The sequence below is a fragment of the Nesoenas mayeri genome (genome assembly GCF_963082525.1).
Source record: "Nesoenas mayeri genome assembly, chromosome: 2".
Lineage (NCBI taxonomy): Eukaryota > Metazoa > Chordata > Aves > Columbiformes > Columbidae > Nesoenas > Nesoenas mayeri.
The window spans coordinates 83,612,564-83,624,555 of record NC_137543.1 but is presented as its reverse complement, the minus strand read 5'-3'; the positions used below and the strand labels follow the sequence as shown (position 1 = coordinate 83,624,555).

General features: G+C 37.0%; 1 protein-coding gene across 1 annotated transcript in view; it reads left to right on the top strand.

The window, feature by feature from the left end:
• The window catches only part of LOC308037267 (cadherin-6), a gene marked incomplete at its 5' end in the record, with an annotated part of 50,060 nt that overhangs the window by 13,265 nt on the left and 24,803 nt on the right, over positions 1-11,992 (top strand). The gene's annotated exons all lie outside the window — the stretch shown is intronic.

Genomic DNA, 11,992 nt, shown 5'->3' with positions numbered 1-11,992 from the left:
ATAGAAGTGCGTGATTGTTGAACGTACTATTTTTTTGAAAAATAAAATCTCCTAATCTTGGAAGAATACCTACTGTCATCTACAATGTGAGTTCACTTTTTGATTGAATGATGCAGTACAGGACAGAAGTGCCATTATGGTCAGTTGGAGATTTTCAAATTAACTGAAAAATATTTAGATCAAACCCATAAAAGCATTCTGCCAAAAAACGGCTGGGTACACAGAAAACCTCATATGTTTTTGTTTTCCCCTATGTAATTTTTAAAATATGAGATACATCATAAAATCATTTTGGTTGCAAGAGACCCTCAAGATCATCAAGTCCAACTGTTAACCCAGCACTGCCACAAAAGCATGTCCCTAAGTATCTGGGCCTTTTGGCTCAGTGAGTGTCTTTTCTTGCAGAAAGGAAAATGGAACACGTTTTATGTATTAATTAGTAATCTTAAACAGTGGAGATACATTAACTATGCTGTAGGTACCTTTACCTGTGCATGCACCTGTCTTTTACGTATAAAAGGATATCAGAATACTAGAACTATTTTGCTCTGTTTGGAAAAAAAGCTAAAACAAAGGTAGGTGCTCTTGAACTGCATGCACAATTCATATTGAAAAATGAGGGTTTAGAAGAGAGATTTCCCAGGGAGGCATCCTTCCCTTTAGGGACTCATTGTATCCCCATTGAAAGGCATTACAAGCTAGGCACTTAATTATCCTTAACTTCACAGCTCAGCCGGCAGACATGGAAACAACTACATTTCTTTTCACTTTACCACAAAGTCTTACATCTGAAGATACCTCCAAATGTTATTTGAACTAATAGAGCCAATCCCAGGCAGCAGAAACTCTCCCATTTACCCCATCTCTTAGCTCTTCTCTGGTGTCAGTAACCTTCAACTGGTGGATAATAATAAACAACTGAAAGCAATTAGATTTTCTAGAATTGCAGATTGGATTACGAACATGCCATCCCCCCACACTCTAAATGCAGCAGGCTGTGGGAAAGCTACAGAATTGCTAGTCTTTGTTCCAGTTAAGCTATCCTCAGTCTTTCCACAGTCTACCACAGAAAAAAATTACACCCAAGGCTCTCAAATCATGTTATAATCATTACATACAGAAATGGACATTGTTAACAACTCACATTTTACTGCAGGGAGAATTCAGAGGCATCAAATAGTGATCTGTCTAAGATCAGACAGGAAGACTCTGACAGAGATAGTATTAAAAACTGCCAGTCCTGTATTTTTGGCTACAAGCCTATCTTTTCCTTGCATATCTGGGGTTTTTTTTGTCGAAGAAACACACCTAAATGCACTCCACTCCTTGTTTGTATATTTTTATACCAAGAAAATAATCAGTGATGCTTCAAACTAATTTTCTCATTCAGTCTTTAAGACTCACACTTGAATCCAATGATGAACTGTTTAGTTACGGTGGTACATTTGCAGTGATGAGAAAGTCTGTCTCCTAAAAGAAATTACTTATACGTCTCTTTATGGATTTCAAGGATCCAAAGGTATGAGTTTTCATTCCTGATCATGGAAGTATATACACTAGGTAAGAAAATAACTTTTAATCCCTCCTAATCTTCTGCTTAGATACTTGTGTAGAGAGTTTTCTTAGTACCTGAGGTAGGATATTATAAGACGGGGGGTCCTTTATGCTTTTTAGTAAGCGAACGCTGATGCCTCAACTAAATCCATTTCTCATGTCTACCTGGTAGTGTTGCTACCACACAGTTTAAAAACTTTGGCAAAAGTACATGATGGGAAGTATGACAAAGAAATGTCAGATGCTAAAATAGATGGACCAAAAAGCACAATATATGTATTTTTTTTTTTTAACTGCCTTGGTCTTCTGTAAGAGAACAACTAGATCTCTGTGCTTTTATGAGCGTAATTGCAGAAGTCTGAACAATTCTGTTTTGTTACCATCGCTACTGTGATGGTAACAGAAAAAGGCATAATGAAACCCAAATTCTGTAAGTAAAACTGGGAAAATTAAGGTTAGAACTGAAGATTTTTACTTTTTTTTAAAGTGACAGGCAGAATTCTTTTGAGTCTAGAAGGAAGCTTGGCTATCTTTCTTACTGTTAGACAGTAGTTCAAATACAAGTTTTTTAAAATAACATGAAATTCAATGGCCTGTATGTATAGAGATCAGACTTGACACCACAGTCTCTTGTGCCTTATAAATTAAAGACCTGTTTGTAAAGGAAAACTTCGTAAATTCCTGCTATAGTTGTGCTTAGAGATAGTAGGAAGAGAGACAAATAAAATTGCATTACCACAGAAGAGCTGAGCAGCACTATGCTCAGGAGAAAATGGAGACACCTTTACCTAGTTTACAGCTTTGCTATCTATTAATTAAGATCTAATGAGTTGTCCTTAAAGAGAAGAGCAAAAAGAATAAGGGACCTTCCTGGTCTGAGGTAGCGCAGTGCAGGACAAAAGCTCTTATGCCATTGTCCCTATTTAATCACAATGAAGAGCAGCAGTAGTTGGCGAACCCAAGAGGGAAAAGAGCTGATGGGCCCTAGGCAATGTTGAAGTGATTGACACTTTCCAATTGATCTTTTGCAAAGTTGATTAGCTGTGGCTGCATGTTTTCACTTCGGGTTATAAAACCCATTTCTGATTTTGAAGGGTGGGTAATAAAGGTGTGAGTCACCAGCATATGGATATTCATTCTTAGATTCATACTTTTAAAACAGAACAATAGGTTTGCAACTACTGTTTGAGCAGCCTATTCCATAAACCAAGGATCACAACATCAGCCAAACTGTTGTCCCTGTCTTTCTCAGTCCATGTGGCCTCACATATAGCCATCACAAAAAGAGAATGAAAGGAGCCTTCCAGCCCGCCCGGAGGGTCCAAACCAAGAGCCTTTTGCATCTTGTCCTTGGTCAAATGACAAATTCATATTGCAGGGCCCTTTATACTCTATTTCTTTTTGTTTGTTTGGTTGGTTTGTTTCAGTCCAGCACCCTTTTTTATGTTTTGTTTGTTTTGAAATCAGATGTCACCATCTTTTATCCTCAGTTTGCCTTTGGAGTACCTGGTTGCTTCTAAATCTTGAAGTGTTCTCAGTGCTTTTTGGTCCATTCATTTCCTGAAGTTGTTCAGCAGCACAAGATGAGTTTTTAGCTTCTCTTAGTGTCATTCATTCACAGGGAACAGACTGACACTCCTACTTTTAAAAGTGAATGAGAAAGATCACTGACATTTTGATACTCTCAAGAAACAGAAAGATAGCATCACCTTGGTGAATTTTCTTTTCCTAGATGTTTTTTATTCTTCCTGTGATTCCTGATATCATGACAATCTGTTTTGTTTTGTTTTGTTTTGTTTTTGAAGCTTATACTGCTGTTACTGAGCACTTCTATCTGACTTCTAGCTTTTTTACCATTTGCAGTGGGTGCAATTTTAGCATTAATTTCATTTTTTTTTTGTATCTCATGGAATCTTTTTGGTAAAAACCTCAGGTTTAGAACTAAGAACCAGTACTTAGGTTAAAGGGAGCCCTTAGAGGGCATTACTGTTTTACCCTTTCTCTGGTATACTCTAAGGTGTTTATCTTAATAAGACTTCTCAGTTGCATTTTGATACCGCAAGTATTGGATACCTGTATAATTTATATTTTTATTATTATTTTTTTACTGAGTTATTCTTCTAATATACCTGATTCCATGCAACCAAGCCTGATACAGTTTACTTAAAAGAAGTAGTTTGCCAATATGAACTTTATATGAAATTATAGTCTGTTATATATTCTTATATTAATAGGATCCCATAGCATTCAGCTAGGGATTAAAGTGTTCAGCCAGGGTTTAAAGTATTTCTGATTCTGCTGTACAACCTCTTACAAACAAGGCCCAAGAAAGTAAACGCAATGTAAATACTATACAGCATATTTTCCAATAACTCAAAGGAAACCAACACCCCAAAATGCAGAAATTTCATTCTTCAGTGTTGTATTTCATTAATTTACTACAGATTTAATGTTTACATGCCTGATTTCAGTACTGAATTTTATCCTTTATTGCTGACCAGGATATCATACAGAAAGAAAAGGAAGTTCTTCAAAATGGAAGGGATAGAAATAGGATAAAAATGAGATGTTCTTGAAACAGGAGTTATTAAAAAAAAAATAAAAAAATCATAAATTAGAAACAGTAAGAGCAAGAGAAGGACAAAATCTTGAATGTTTTAGTCATGGGATGACAGGAAGAAAATAGTTTGATATGGCAATGAAAATGGCAAATGTTTGTACTCCTTTCTAATAGAGACAGGAAAATCTTCACTAATTTCTCATAGAGATGGGAAAATATTAACATAATTGTTCAAAGACCCGTGTCCATTTACACAGAAGGCAAATCGAAATGCAGAAAAAAGACCAGGATCATCAGCCCTTTATATCAGATCCTTTCTTCATTGGCTCTTTTTGGAATCCACTTGACGTGAAAATGAGGGACTGGGGTTGTAAACAGGATTCCAGCTGAGGATGCGGAAGTGCCTATTTTGCAAGCCTGTATATAGGCTGGTAGCCTAGAAAAGAAAAATAGTGAGAGCATATGGGATTGTTATCTATAAATGCTGTATGAGGAAGAATATATGCATGTGGGAGGAGGTTTTTAAAACAGAAAATCAATGCTAGTACAAGAACAGCACACCTAATCTTGAAAAACAAGATTCTTTCTAACCACCAGAGCATCAATTTCTTCAAACAGGAACTAAGTACTTGTTGAACCTTTTTCTTCACTAGATGAAATGGGAAGCAGGTTAAAACTGTATTAAAAATCTGAAACACTCAGGAATCAGTCACACCAAGCCATATTCAGGTTTACTGTATTAACTATACTATAGTAACTATACTTACTGTAATAAACTAATCGCTTTCTGTATTTAACTAAGTATTCTATAAACCATGACATCTGTAAGTTCAAGAAAGTGATGAACAATGAAGACTGCTGACTGCATAGGAAAGCAGATCTTGGGTTTGTGAGGACATGAAAAAAGTGAGAATCTACTTCAAGTGGCTGTTGCAGCACTGTAACAGCCCCTGTGTGGAACTACTGTATCTGACAGCTATACATCTGGAATCATAGTGCTGTGATCTAGCAAGGCTGGCTCTGTTTGCAATTCTTTTAATCTTGTGAAATATATTTCTTTTTCCTGAAAATTACAGTTCTTGAGTCTTACTTCAAACTCCAGCTCTCCAGCTCTTTTGAGGGTGTAGAGTATAAATTTTCATATAATCTTCAAATTACTTTATATAAGAATAGAAAGGAATCAACTCTTCTAGTTTCTCTAAACACCAATGAAAGCTGGAAGCACTGTAACATCTTTCTCCTGTTGTCTTTCAATTTTTCTTTTTAGCATCTACCTTCCTATTTTTAACAGAAATTTAAGGTGCATTTTGGAAATAATGGTCCCTAAGGGCAGGTACCTAAGTCTTGATATAACCTTTCAGATATCTGAAGTGAGCAGATAACTATCTTCAACACTCTACCCTCTATCTCACTCCGTTGACCCTCTCTAAATATTTTTTAAATCAATTCATTGCTTTCAGTTAAATTTTATAGAGGAATAAACGTGTCAAAACCATTAATTTTATATACAGTTCAGAAGAATAGCAGCTGCATAAGGCAAATAAACCTACATTGTGCCTTGTGTGGTCAAATGACTGTTCTATAAACACACATATATGCTACCACCAATTACAAGCCATGTTGTCTCGTCTTCAGCCAGTATTTAGGAAACACAAGAAGCAGCAGCATTTTGCAGTCAAGAGGCTTTGAGAACAGGGGCTGGAGCAGGAAGTACAAAATACCATGCAGTGTGTAGAATACTTTGCCTTAGGGGTGAGTCAGATAGAGAGGTTATGTGGACCACAAAATGAAATCAATTAGTAGTGTAGATATTTGCCCTGATGATACATGATATAGTGTGTGTATATATTAGTAGGTATATGGAACATATATAGTGTTTGGGGGGCATTTTTTGTGCATTAAAAAAAAGTCTACGCTCAAACTTCAGCAAAATATACATAAATACTTATTACCTAATGTGCAAAACCAATGCCATTTTCCTTTTAACACAGAGTCACCAAGTGAAGCATAATCTTTGGTGCTGATTAATTGGTTATATTAGTGGTGTTGATTATGATATTAATTGAAGAGGTTGATTGATGCTATAGGGATATAGAGCACTGGAAGAGACAGAGAACAGTGTAAGGTTGTTATTCTGAAATAGAAACTTTGTGCAATATTGTAGTATTAGCAGTTTCATTTTAAGCACTTCATTTTTTTCTGAATGTTATACCATTGCACTACATAACTTCAAGAAATCTATGTGGTTGAATTTGTTCATTACTAGATAGAACAATCTGGAGAGGGTCTTTTCACAAGGGCATGTAGTGATAGGACAAGGGGTAATGGCTTTGAACTTAAAGAGGGTAGATTTAGATTAGATATAAGGAAGAAACTCTTCACCATGAGGTTGGAGAGGCACTGGGACAGTTTGCCCAGAGAAGCTGTGGATGGCCCATGCCTGGAAGTGTTCAAGGCCAGGTTCAATGGAGTTTTGAGTAGCTTGGTGTAGTGGAAGGTTTCCCTGTCCATGGAAAGGAAGTTGAAACTAGATTAAGATTCCTTCCAACCCAAGCAATTCTATGATTTTAGGACTCTGTTGTTTGGATCTATTCAGAGTGAAATCATGTGCTACGAATACTGCCAAGAGTAAACCTGTAATTCTCTTTGTTAGCTAGATACCAACTGCCTACTTACTATTTTAATAATTGGTCTCTATTTCTTTATTGTATTAGGAGACAAAAATGTGACCACAGCAATCCCAGAATAGCAAGTTCCTCTTATAAATGCAAACAAATAATAAGACATAAAAGGTAGCCTATTTCTGCATAATTGTAGGTTGATGGTTTAGCGCGTACATCCCAAGGTCTATTGACTTTAATCTTTGCTGAGGTTCAGTAACTGCTCTGAAATTCAATGAGTAGGTTGTGATATTCACAACAGGAAACAGAACTTGGTCTGCAGGGTGGATGGAAAATCATCCTACCCACCAACTTGCCAGGTATCATAACTGGCAATATGACATTAGCAGGAGCCAAACTGTAATTTACAGCTGTCTTGCACAACCTAAAGCCACTTCATAAATCAGATTAACTGTGCTGTTTAAATGAGTGCTATAGAGTGAGGTAGAGGAAGGATGTTATTTCATTCTGGAGAATATTTATTGCCTGTAATTTCAAGTTTTTGGAATTTAATTACTACATCTATAAAAGAACATTTTCAGTGCAATCGTGTTACAAATATGCACGTTAGAAAGCCACTTCTCTCAAATGTATTCCATTTAAACATTCAAAAAAGTTAATGCTTAGCCTTAACCTGTTGAAATATATGGGATCTCACTTTCTTTATACAGCTTGGGTACTGCTGTTTCATACAGTTTCATACAAAGCTGAATTTAACGTGGTTAGAAAAGGGCCCTCGGGTAACGCCAGCCCTGACTGTCCCTGCCCAGCCCCAGGGCTCCCTCCCCTAGCCCATGGCCCAGGACCACATGTCAGGCCCCAGAGCCATCATCCCCTGCCCTACTAGCACTGCAGTAAGGCTGGTCTCCAGCTCCCCACAGCCGTGCCCTGCTTGGCAATGAGCCCTGCCAAGCTGGGTTCCCCTACGGGCTCACATCGTGTCCTGGCCTTGGCCCGCTTTGTCCCCAGAGAGGTGTCTGATGCCCATGACCAGGAATGCCCTGGCTGCCCCACTCCTGGCTGTAATGGTGGGATGGGCCCTGGCTGCCAGGCCCTGCCATGACCAACCCAGGGATACACCAGCCTACACCTCTGTTCAAACACACTAACACTGCTTCTTTTGGAAGTGCTGCCAACATTCTGGAGTATAGCTCATGTCTTTGTAATATTATAGATGGGCAATAATGAATTGTACAACTTAATGCCAATTAGATTTGCTGTTTTCATACTGTATCAGTTTATAGTCCTACTGCAAAAACACATGAAAGATGCTCTTCAATTCTTCCCACATGCTGAATTAATTTCTATGTGTGTAGCATAGGTCCAAATAAATTTTTAGAACTTTGGTAAAATTTTCCCAGAGTGCTGTTTTAAAGCAAAGTGATACTATCTATTGGAGATGAACGCAAAGGCTGTAAATATATTCACTCTGGAAATTAGGGAAAAAAAAAAAAAAAAGCCAATGGTACAAGTACTTTTACTTGCATTTTCCTTCTTGTTGTGCTGAAGATACACCATTGCCATTGCCCTTGGTGCTTTCAGAGGGCTCTGACAGAGACTGCAGAGAAGGAGGCTACTCCTGATTATTGTAAATTTGAAAATAAAAACAACAATTCTCCTTTTAAAGTTATTATGTATGTGACAACAAGCAGAATGTTAAACACAGGCAGCTAATTCTGCAGTCTTGCATGTACTTTAAACACCTCTTCCTGGAGTCATGAAGCCTCTCCTGTTTTCAGACCAGCTGTATTTGAATGTTTCAGGCCAGGACATTTCAGGGGGGGCAGAAGAAAGGCAGACACTAGACAGTTTTTATCTGACTGCAAGTCATTACTAGCAAACCAGATGGTTCACTTAACAGTGGTATTAAAGTAGAATGAGTAAAAGTATGCCTAGGGCATAGTAAAATCTTTAATTTGTCATTCATCCTCTGCCTTAGCCAGTGATTGATGGACGATTTCACAAAAGTGTCCAGATTAGATTCTAAATGAAACAATTTACTGTAATATTAATAAAGAGCAATTGCTGATGCATTTACTTTTTATTGCATAGACTTAGTTCTTCACAATTTTGCTTACCTTTAGGGTATTATTCAGTTCAGTCTGAGCACTCAATTGAAATTAAGTAACACTGAGTTCCCGTGGAAATAAAAGCTACCTTTACATGCAGTCCTAAAAACTTTTGGCTGAAGTAACTTTGTCTTGACTAATGGTAATACGATACAGCCCAGGTGACACGAGCACTGTGTCCTAAGACATTTTAATTCTATCCCATGACTATCTGCCATGGCCCATTTATCTGACCAACTTTATGCAGAAGATAATGGATACTCTTTTGCAGCATGGGTTAGCACAGAGAGTGAAGCTATAATATCTTGCATTGGCTAGGACTGGAGCTGCTAAAAGCATCTGCAGTATAATTTATATGCATATCTCATCACAGCAAACTTCCTTTGTGGTGATGTATCTGGATAGTGAAAAATAACTTCAACTTTAAAAGAAAGTGGGGGTTGTTATTACTACTAATTTCATCCTTATAATCTAACAATAGTGTTAATTTTTATATACAAAACCATCAACTGTATTTTTAAGTGCATCTCACCTCCAGGCCCTTCATTTGACCTCAAATTGCACCATTTCTTTCTCCTTTAACTTTACTCACAGTTTATTTTTTTTCAACATGGTAATTGTAGCAACTTCCACCTTCATAGTGGCCACACAGACAAAATATTAATTACAGGATAAACTGACAGTTAAGAAAGGATAAAACAGATTATTGTCTTTGCATAGATAAAACATTTCTACTAAGGAAACAGTCAAGGACCAGTGAATGTTACAAACTTCTAATCTATGAAAAACTTTTCTAGAGATCTCCTTGTTTTTTCTAATATATAAAAACATTTTTTTCTGAGAAGAGAACAAAATCTGAGCTATTTTGGCTCAGCTATTAAGCAGTTGATCCTTGTGTTGTGATATAAGCCTATCCCACAAAAACCCCGATGACAAGCATTTAGAGAATTATCCTAATTTACCGAAATCAAAAATATTATAATCATACATTTTGAGATCCTTCGTGAGTCAGATTCTTAAGGCCACATATGGTGACACATTGTGAGTTCACTGTTGGTCTGAAGAACAGGCACTCAGCCAGCCTTAGCTCTACATAATACATGCTGGCACATAGGACATGATCTCCCCAAGGCCTCGCTCTCACAGTAAATAATCCACATATAGCCTGGGCAGCTGAGTACTTTGTTCTGTTGTGTCTTAGAAAAGTTGTAAAACTAAAGGTATTGAAGCTGGAAAGGATCTTGTCAGAGGCAATGTTTATTTTCAAATGTTAGTGCTGTTGCTGAAGGGCTAGAGATTGAACCTTTGATGAAGATCACCTCATTCTCAATATTGATGAATCATTATGCTGAGATATACTTTGCCTTGATATCCAAAACCACAGCTGATCTTACACAGGTGAATTAATTGTGGAGGAGGATCGGAAATTTCATAAACTACGGATTTTAAAAAAATCACAAATGTTTCCATTTTTAGCTGTTCAGGTGGTCTGGACTAGATGAAGAATATTAAGGAAGAAAATTCCCAGGGTTTCTACCACCTTTTCTAGCTTGATCTTTTTCTGCTACTTTGCTAATTGAAACCAAGTTTAACTAAATTGATGATAAAAATGAGTTTGAGAGTTGAGCCTGTAATGGGTGTCACAACAGAACTATTCCATGATTCATATGAATTCACGATAGCCTATTACTGAGGGTTGTTTTTTTTTCTTTTTCCCAATATGATGCAGACAAAGTTAAAGAGGCTTTCAAGGCAAACAAAAGTTGAATTTTTGATGTGAAACAATAATAAAAAATACTGTTTTAAAGGCAAAATTCTTTTTATGCCTTTTTTGTTCCAGGATGCCTTAGAGGAAAATTATACTCAAATATCCTATTGAAATTACTTCCTGCAGTAGACTTCAAGTCTGATTTCTTAACAAGCAGGTCTAACAGATATTCATCAGAGGTTGAGATTATATCTAGCAAATCATATAATTCCTGCAGGCCCTGTGGCCAAGTGTATTGGCCAACTGAATGAGACTCAGGAGACCTGAATTCTATTCCAGGTTCCAGTACTAGCCTTCTGAGAAACTTCAAGTTCCTATGTGTTGTTACCAAAAAAAAAGAGCAAATGGTTCTGACTGCTTTTCTGAAGGGTTTTGAAATCTACTTATGAAAAGTGTTGCATAGAAGCTACTATTGGTGTCCTTATTATTGAGAGAAAGGGCTCTGTGCAAAATCACATGGAATGCTTTTTTTCTCCCTGAAGAACAAAATTAAGAAGAATGCTTCAGCACATCTGCTAACTATTAAACATACTACAGTGCTGCTATTTTGCATTATTGGGCACTTTTGAAATGTGTGTTGACAAAGAGTTTTACCCTTAAACACATGGTTTATTGCATGGCTCATGCTTTCTGTAGGGACTGTAGGCATAAATGCACATGATGGAGCACCATGCCACAAAGCGGGTTGTCAGTAGGCTGCCAGCAAAGCACTGATCCGGGCAGAAAGCTGGAGGGAGCTCAGAATATTGACCATGTGGTCATGCTGAAGGCTGTGAAGAGTTTCTATATTCTTTAAACCTACAAATCTTTCTCTTCTACAAAGTATGTCATACAGCAATGTTAAGTACTTTGCCACATAGTCAAATAGTTGTGGGTTTTTTTTCTAACTTGTGTACAGGAAATGAGAAGCAAAGAGCTGGTTGAGAAAGTCCAGCTCTTCTGATTCACAAACTTGTCTCTTCTACAAAATAAATAATTTCCAGGAATCTGCTACCTAATAGATTATTTTTTCCCACAAATTTCATCACCTATGCCTTGACTTTAGAAGCCATTTTAGTGTTTCCTTTTTTAATTTTTTATTTTCTCTAATGTAACAATGAAAATAATTGTAGTTGATTAGCCTTGATTTTAAGGCTAGGAGGGATAAATAAGGTTTTATCAAAGGAATAGCCATGAGAGTATGATTTTATCAGTTGTACCTTTTGCTTGTGCTTAGCAGTATTCAAGAGACATGGAAATCTCCTGGGGAAAAAAAAAAATGATTGTTTGGGCAGCTCATACTTTTTATGTTAATTACTATCATTCTCTTATTTCCCCTGTTTAGTCAATGTCCCTTTGCATAAGGCAACTGATCCCTTCATTGCCAGTGCTGGAATGGTCT